We start from the raw sequence: 8,710 nt of genomic DNA, 5'->3' as shown, positions 1-8,710 counted from the left end.
GCCGATGTTACCTACCAGTACTTGTTGTTTTGTACTGACCTAAACTTGCTGCATTCTTTTTATGAATGCAGAGTTCCAGGTGGGATCTACCTCCTCTTCTCGTGGCTGATTGAGTTTCGAGAGCTGCTGCTTAGAGTCTTTCAGGGTGAGCTCCAGGACGTCCGCCTCCTTGAAGATTCTTTCTTATTTTATGCCTTACCTGTTATTCCAAGACATATTCAGACTATTGATGTATTATTGATATTTCTAGATTCGTAGATTTTAACTAGTTGTTCTTGTATGACTAGACATATTTCTAGGGTGGTTTTGATGTATTCCACATATGCTATCTATTATTATGTCAGACTTAAGTATTTCTATTTCTTCCTCTTACTTATTTATTATTTCATGTATTTGAGATTGTTGGGATAAGGGTTCGCCTACCGAGGTGGAAAAGGTAGGTGCCCGTGCGACTTAGCTAGATTGGGTCGTGACATCTGGCTATTTGGATAAACAAGATTCCATGGCTTTGATGATGCTTTTCTGAAAATGCCACGAAAATCCCACTATTTTAGTGAAGCAATGTAAATACTTTTATCCTTAGATTTTACCTTTTTCCTTGAGAGGGCACTCATTTCTGCTATATCAACACCATTACAACCCTCTTTGATGGATGCCCTATCTGCCTCAACCTTTGACGGAAATGTTGAAGCGTCGTCAAATGAAATGATGCCTTCACTTGCATTCTGCTGAAATACTAATTCTAATTCCAGGCTTTCACCCTTCACCACTCCAGATATTACAGGCCGTTCATGTGGACGAACATCAAAGCATTTAGCATAAATTCCTACAAACACCTTCAGACAAGTGAAGGAGATGGATTCCGCCAGATTTTGATCAATAAGCTTATTAACTTCTCCTTCCTTGATACATTGTTTGGCACATGCTGCAAGTCCACGCTGCTCCTCAAGCAATCCCATATTGACTGTTGGCCTTCCTGAGAGAACTTTAAATAATACTACTCCAAATGCATGCACATTAGTTTTCCGTGTCAATCTATTAGTCAGGAAGTACTTAGGATTGAGGTACCCAAATGTGCCTTTGAGTTGTGTAATAACATGAGTAGTTGATTCATTTCTAGGTCCTATTTTGGAAAACCCAAAATCTGAAATCTTACTCACCCAGTTTTCATCCAACAAAATATTTGAGCTTTTGACATCACGATGGATAACCCTATTTTGAGATGTATGAAGGAAATTCAATCCACGTGCAGCACCTATAGCAATTTTGAGCCTTTGTTCCCAAGAGAGAGAGGAGATATTTCTGTCCATTTTGTGGAGGTGGTCAGCAAGTGATCCATGAGGGATATAATCATAAACTAATAACATTTCATGACCTTCATTGCAGTAACCAATTAGGGATAAAAGGTTCTCATGGCGGTGCGTAGATAGCATTTTGATTTCGGTATAAAACTCATTCTTCCCCTAGCTAGATCCTGATTTCAATCGCTTAACTGCTATAGTGGTCGCTCCGTCATCAATATCGCCTTTGTATATTATGCCATATCCACCGCTACCAATGACAAGCTGAGAATCAAAACCGTTGGTTGATCTTACCATCTCATCCAATAATAATTGACGACACTGATGCTCTCAGGAAGATATTCTATTGTTCGTCTTGCCAGAGTTTATCTCTGAATTACACCTAAAGTAATAAACAACAACATTGACCAAAGTTACTATAACTGTCAGTACAGTTGCAATTTTGTTCTTTGTGGCAAACGGCGAAGATTGCTCTGGTGTTAAGGTGGTAACAGGATGTACAGGGCTCAAACTACCAAGATTGTTACCAGGGTTGCTTATTTTGAATACTTCTAGCCCATTCAAGATGGTGTTACTATGGTTACTGATTGTAGAAAACTTTGGCTGCAAAATTATAGAAAGTTTATGCTTGCCTTCCCTATACCACCCTCCATAGTAGGCAACATAATCCCTGTATACAGAAATTCCATGTCCCCCACTCCATTTGATCACATCAGCTTCACCTTTAGCTTTTTGATTGTTCATTAAAATAGTGAAACTCCTTTCACCTTCATTTGTCATCGCAAGTTCAATTTCACAGAAGTGAAGCCTAACAAGGTATCTGAATCCCAAATCAAGTGGAATGTTCCATGTGAGATTACAGACACTTGAAGGGTAGTGTGCACCCAATCACCTGGCCATTTGGTAAACCTTTTTTGGAGCAATGTGAGCTGCTAAGGATTGCAACGTCTCTGTTGATCGAAAAGGCACCAACTTCTATAAGGTAATTAGAGTCATCTTCCCAGTCCCAGAACATGGATTCATCTTCTAAGGATGAAATAGAGTTTTCGCCAATATTTAGTCGATGAATTGTATCCAGTGTTGTACAATTGTCGATGTAGAACCTATGATTACATCTAACAACATGGACTCCCCGATAGCCATCTGGTGTGAAATACAAACTAGCATGCATGGAAACAATCTCGATCGCATTGAAAAAAACATAAGTGTAACGACCCATTTCGTCATTACTATGACTTCCTGGAAATTCGCTACCTTGACCCCCTTTAAAACACCTCCGGATCTCCACGTTTTTAAATCGCTAACTTGATCGGACCAATCATGCGAGTCACGTGTAAAATACTGATTTTAGGCCCAGTTATGCCGCTATAACGGTAGACTTGCCGCCCCAGCATAGGTGCCACAGTGGCCTGGAACTCTGTCGAAGCGGATATGCAATATCTCTGATGGACCGTCCCAGCGGTGGGATACCGTTGAAACGGTGCAGCCACAGCGGCCTTGGGACCGCCACGGTGGTTGACCGGTAGTTATTTCCCAGTTTAAAACTCCTTTTATTGACTTGATCTAGCTTTTATTTTCCCAAGTTCTAGCCACCATGGAGGCATTTTAGCTCCTTGAGACCAAAATGTTGAGAAGGCAATCTCAAAAAATCCCTTATTTCATCCTCCTTTAAATCTCCTTTATCTTCTTACACCATTTGTGATTATGGCAAAGCTTAAAATGAGGGTTCTTCCTAAACCTTCTAATTTTCCTAAATGGGTTAAATTGTTAGAGGCTAATAATGGCTTATGAGAATTAATTTGGTAAGTTTGACGTAGATTAACCTTGTGTCCCATAAAGAGGTGAGATTTGCGTAATCAAAAACCTTGGTCTATTAATTTAAGAATGTTGATTTTGTCCTTATGACCCCAAATTCTTCAAGCCTTGCTTACGTAAATTTGTCTATCATTCCTAGACCTCTCAGATCTATGGGTTCCCTACGAAGATGGAATCCAAGTGGATGTTCGCGCTCCCGTTCGGCCTCGAGGTAGGTTACGACTTCCTTTCTTTGGTAGACTCCGTTTAGATTTACCTATTCATGTATTAGATGAAACAGAGAATGCATGTATGGGATTTTGGAGATGATGGTACTGTTATGCGATTTGTGTGTTCGGGCTTGTGGCCTGTAGATTTCCTAGGTTCATGTGTTGGTTTTCCCGTGAGTATTGGTGTACTTTATGCTACTTGGAAGGTTAGTTGTTCGGTACTTAGTTTACTTTGTCTCTTTGATGAAGAGTTCTCATATGATATGCGTAACATGTCCTGTGCTATTTAATATTGAATCTTTTTAGAATTGAAATGGATAAAATGTGCCAAAGAACGTGAAATGATTCTAGACTAGATGCTAGTGGTGACTATGTAAGTAGAAAGCGTAATTATCATGTATTGATGTTGTTAGGCAGTAAGGGAATGAGGTGCTATTGTCATGTGACTTTGTCCGTATTGGATATTGGAGATTATTGATATATCCTGATTATGATGATACTACGTGTTGTCATTTGATACAAAGATAGTGTTCTATTATGGCTTATTGTGTGGCCTTTTCATGATATTGTTAGTGTGCCCATGCGTGGTACTTGTGATTGATTGATTATTGACATTGAACTCATACATTGCATGCATTCTCATCCTTCATGATATACTGTTGATACATTGATGATACTTGAGGAAACACCGTTATAAGCTGGGCTCAGTTGGATGAGAGTGACGTGAGGACCAATATTTGATAGTTTGTCCTGGAATCGAGGTTGTGCATAGCGATTGCCGAGGTTTTTGCCGAAATCATGAGGTAGCGGTTGTCGAGGTTGTTGCCAGTATCGTGAGGTACATGAACTTAGTGGGTCCCTCAAGGGTTGTGCTACCGAGATATGATGTTCCATCATTGGAGTACATGTGTACACAGCATATGCATTGCATTCACATTACATACATTATTGCATTGCATTGCACTATGGCTTCTATTGTGATATTCTTGTGATCTATTGTGATATTCTTGTGATATACGGATTCAGACTGAGTATTTGCGACTTGACACAGTTTGGCTTAGTTGCTATAACCATAGGCCATGATCCTGATTTTTTTTGTTGATTTACGTTGGCTCAGTGGTATATTTTGGGCTTCTTAAATTTAGGTGCTTAATGAATATCAGAATGACGAGTTGACTTCCGATACTAAGAGGGGATAGTGTAATGGTAGTTGATTTGTGATGCTTGAGTGAAATTGTCTATTGTATGCTAGATGAGATAGAAGAGAGAGTATAACGTAAGTTAGGCAAACAGAATCACTACGGGAGAGTTTATAAGAGTGAGGATTTTTGTTGTGGCGACGAGCGGTAGGTGATGTGCCCTATTGACCTAGTTTTACCTACAATGTTTATTTGTAAACTCTTTTACTGATATGTTCTTCTAACCATTGTCGGCCTATGATGCTTACCAGTACTAGTGTTGTACTGATACTACTCTCGCTACATCCTTTTTGGGTGTAGAGTTTTTCAGGAAATTGATTGTTGGAGTTTTCCAAAAGATGCACAGTGCCTATCTTGAAGGCCTCCATCCTTTGCATTCCGAGATGGAGGTTGGGTCTTAAGTTTGTTATTGTATCCCGGTTCAATATTAGCCGCTCTTGTACTAGTCTAGACCAGGTCATGGGGAAAAACTGAGTCAATGTATTTATTAATTGTTGTAAACACTTCTGTTAATTTAATTGAATATATTGGTTTGGCTCCTGTTTTCGGTTATATTATATCTTGAAGGATAATGAATCTTGCTTTTTACTTGCAAATGTTTTGCTTTTGTTGAGGGTTTGCCTACCAAGGTGGGAAGGGTAGGTGGCCGCGCGATCCTAAGTTAGGTCGTGACAATAAATGTCTTCCAAAATGCTTGGTTTTCGAGATGGTAAATATGTTATGCTTAATGTTGTTTCACTTTCTTGTACATTGATGCAAATTCCTTTTTGAAATAGTTTATGCCCATAGCATCAGCAGCAAGGGAAGGGACGAAGTCACAGAGCCGGGTATGCTGACCAGTTTTGACTGGAAAAGAGGCTTTGGACTTCTTGAATCCTTTGTATGAAGCTGGCTTGAAGTGCAGGCTTATGAACTTCTGCCTCAGTTTCACTAAAAACTGATAGGTAAACTCATGTCAAGACGTTCGAGCTGACTTATAAAGAACTGGATCCGACAATCCAGCTTGGTGGGGGACTCTTAACTTTATTGATTTCCCCCTTAACTATAGCAATGAAAGACTGAAACTTGCATCTCCAACCCATACTCGTCTAACCGGTGCAGGGGAATTTCCAGAGGCACCACATGAAATGCAATGTTTTCATGAATGTTAGTGGTAGAGAAGACCACTTGATCGATAAACATAAACATTAAGAGAATGAATAGTTGAGAGAGCAACATATTCAGTTGTGCGTGTAAGAGGTATTGATTGTTCGAAATTAGAAGTGGGATAAATAGACAACTTGAGGCATAATAGTCTACCATCCAAGAAATTGCAGAGAAGCTGAACATTCAGTCTCAAGACAAAGCCCCTTGACTTGAAGTCTTGGAGTAGGCCATGTGCAGTTATTGTTCTTGTCACTTTCTTTTCTTACAGAATAGTCAAAGAGCATCAGAAACTTCTTTAAAACCCATTGTTTCCTTTTCTAATTAATAATAGGCTAAAGTGGTTAAGATACCCTTAATGTTGGCATGAATTGTTACTATAGTCCCCAAAATATAGGTAGTCTTAAAAGCACTTCTAAGCTTGGCTAAGTGGATTTAAATACACCCCTGAGCTACAACATGGCACAACAAGTGTACTAAAACACTTTCACGCGTGTGAGACCTGCCACATCAGCTTCCAAATAGTAAAAAAATCCCATTTTTACATTTCCCTTTTTCTTAACTTTTGCAACGGCTAAAAAAACCCATTTCTTCTTTATTCAATTCATTATCCATTATACACCCCAAGTTGAATTCTTGTTATTTTCTTCACCTTTTTCTCTAATTGCTAAAGTTTTTAGTTATATTTGTTGGTTTCTCTCTCAATTGTATTCATAACTAGAGTTTGTAGATGTGAATTTTTGGCGGTGATGGGGATTTCATGGTCCGATGACAATCCAAGAAGGAGATTTTGGGGTTGTCAAAACAACAAGGTATATAATTTTTTTTTTTGGTATGTCAATTTAAGTATAATTTAGCTGGGTTTGTTCTATTTAGAAGGGTCACTTTGCAAGCTAGCGTTGTTGTGTTTTTAGTTATATTTGTTGGTTACTCTCTCAATTGTATTCATGACTAGAATTTGTAGATGTGGATTTCAGATGGTGATGGGGATTTCATGGTCTGATGACAATCCGAGAAGGAGATTTTGGGGATGTCAAAACAACAAGGTATGTAATTTTTATTTTTGGTATGTCAATTTAAGAATACGTTTGCTGTGTTTTTCACTGATTTTTGTTCACTTTGTATACGTGAGAGGTCGATCTTCTTACACATTTTTCGAGTGGTGTGAATCACCATTTCCGGAGCAAGCTAGTGTTGTTATTTGGGGTTTGTTGAAGAACAAGAATAATTATGAGCAAGAGTTAAAGTGGCCAAGAAATTAAGATTGAAGATTTGCCTATGTATTAGTGTGTTCTAATCGATGGACACAGAGCCCAACCAGAACCCTAATCAGCGAACTTGAACCTACCCTTACTTAATAAACCTAAGAATCAATAGAATATGAAATTACAACTAGTGTTTAATGAGATTTCAAGGCTAAAACCCTAAAACTTTCATGGAAATCAAATGGAGATGGAGAGTGTTTTGATGCAATGGAGAGTGTTTTGAGAGAAATAGAGAATTCTAGAGTGTTTAGGGTGATTTAATTGACCGGCGGGTTATTGGGTCGGGTATTTTACCCGGTTGAATTTTCCCATTATTATATGACTTTTAAATTATCCACGTGGAGGACACATCAGCTAGAAATTCCAGCTAGACTACGAGTGACTACACTCACTAAGGTGTACGAGCTCGGGGGTGTATTTAATCCACTTACTCAAGCTCTGGGGTTTTTTAAGACTAGCCATAGTTTGGGGACTAAAGTAACAATTCGTGCCAAATTTAGGGGTGTTTTAACCATTTCAGCCTTAATAATAAGATGGTTATTGTTACAAGGACTGCCTAACAACCCTTTTGTTCTAAAAGACTTTGGGTGTGTTTGGTATGAAGTTGTAACGACCCGTTTGGTCGTTTTGGCGTTTTGGAGTCTTTTCCCCAAATTATCCTTTCCGTAGCTTGGAAATGATACTCTTGACTTGCGGGGATAGGTGGTACGGTTATATAATCGATGGCTAAATTTTAGAATTTATCTATTTAATGTGTGTGAGTAGTTTATTTATAGGAATATGAGTTTCATACATATAAGGTACAAGTTGGTAAATAAAGTATTTGACGGAATGACTATATTTTACACAAATGATTAAGTGAATAAGTAAATTGTAGAAACCATTGGGATAAAAAGTTATTGGGCTTAGCCCACTTCTCACGACCCATATATCTTAGTGGCATAGGGTATCAAATAATACATTTACCTTTATCAAGAAAAATAAAAGAGGGGAGAAAATATTTGAGGCACAGAAAAAAAGGGAGGCGATGATTGGTGCTAATGATAGAGATGATGATTGGTAATGATTAGGACGAATAAAGGGCTAATAATCATGAGGTAGTAATGTAATGATGGAGCTAATGATTAGGGAATAATGATTAATAATTATGGTTCCTTTATATTGTCTTAAAGGTTGCCCACTGTTTCTTTAAATAATAAAAATTGTATCTGCTTTCGTCGATCACTGTTTTCAAAAGAATTGCTTATGGTTTCGTCCTTCACTTAGTGTATTAGGTTTCAACGTTAATCTTAATATATTGGGTATATATAATTGAATATAGGTGTATTAGATTATATGAACACCTTCAAGTTCATGGTATTTGAGATATGGAAAATGGTATTGTAATTCTTAAAATTTTAGGAATCGAAGGTTTTGAGCCCTAGTCTTAAGAAAAGAGAATTTATGATTTGAGAGTCAATTTGTGGATGAAATTGACTAATTTTTTGGAACTATGACCCTTAGGTTATGGGTGGAATGATTTTTCAATAAAATTACAATTTTGCCCTTGTGAGCCCGAGATCACTTTTCGGGGTACAGTTATGGGTATCATTAGCTTTGTAATCTAATGTATATTAATTAATTAATAGACTTTGATCGTTTGGAAGCTATTCGGAGGGGAAAGGCTCAAGTGGATCAGTTCGTGGCACCCGTTCGGCTTCGAGGTAGGTTACGACTTACTTAATGTCTAGACTCCGGTTAGCAAAACGTATGTAGATAGTAGTGATTGACGGGGAAAG

At 38.2% G+C, this 8,710-nt stretch overlaps 1 pseudogene; it reads right to left on the bottom strand.

Moving 5' to 3' along the window:
- Positions 1-545: 545 nt before the first annotated feature.
- On the bottom strand, positions 546-5,853 carry LOC132630609 (receptor-like protein kinase FERONIA; annotated as a pseudogene).
- Positions 5,854-8,710: the final 2,857 nt, after the last annotated feature.

This window comes from Lycium barbarum, chromosome 3 (genome assembly GCF_019175385.1).
Source record: "Lycium barbarum isolate Lr01 chromosome 3, ASM1917538v2, whole genome shotgun sequence".
In the NCBI taxonomy this organism is placed as follows: Eukaryota; Viridiplantae; Streptophyta; class Magnoliopsida; order Solanales; family Solanaceae; genus Lycium; species Lycium barbarum.
This window is presented reverse-complemented; position numbering and strand designations above follow the sequence as displayed.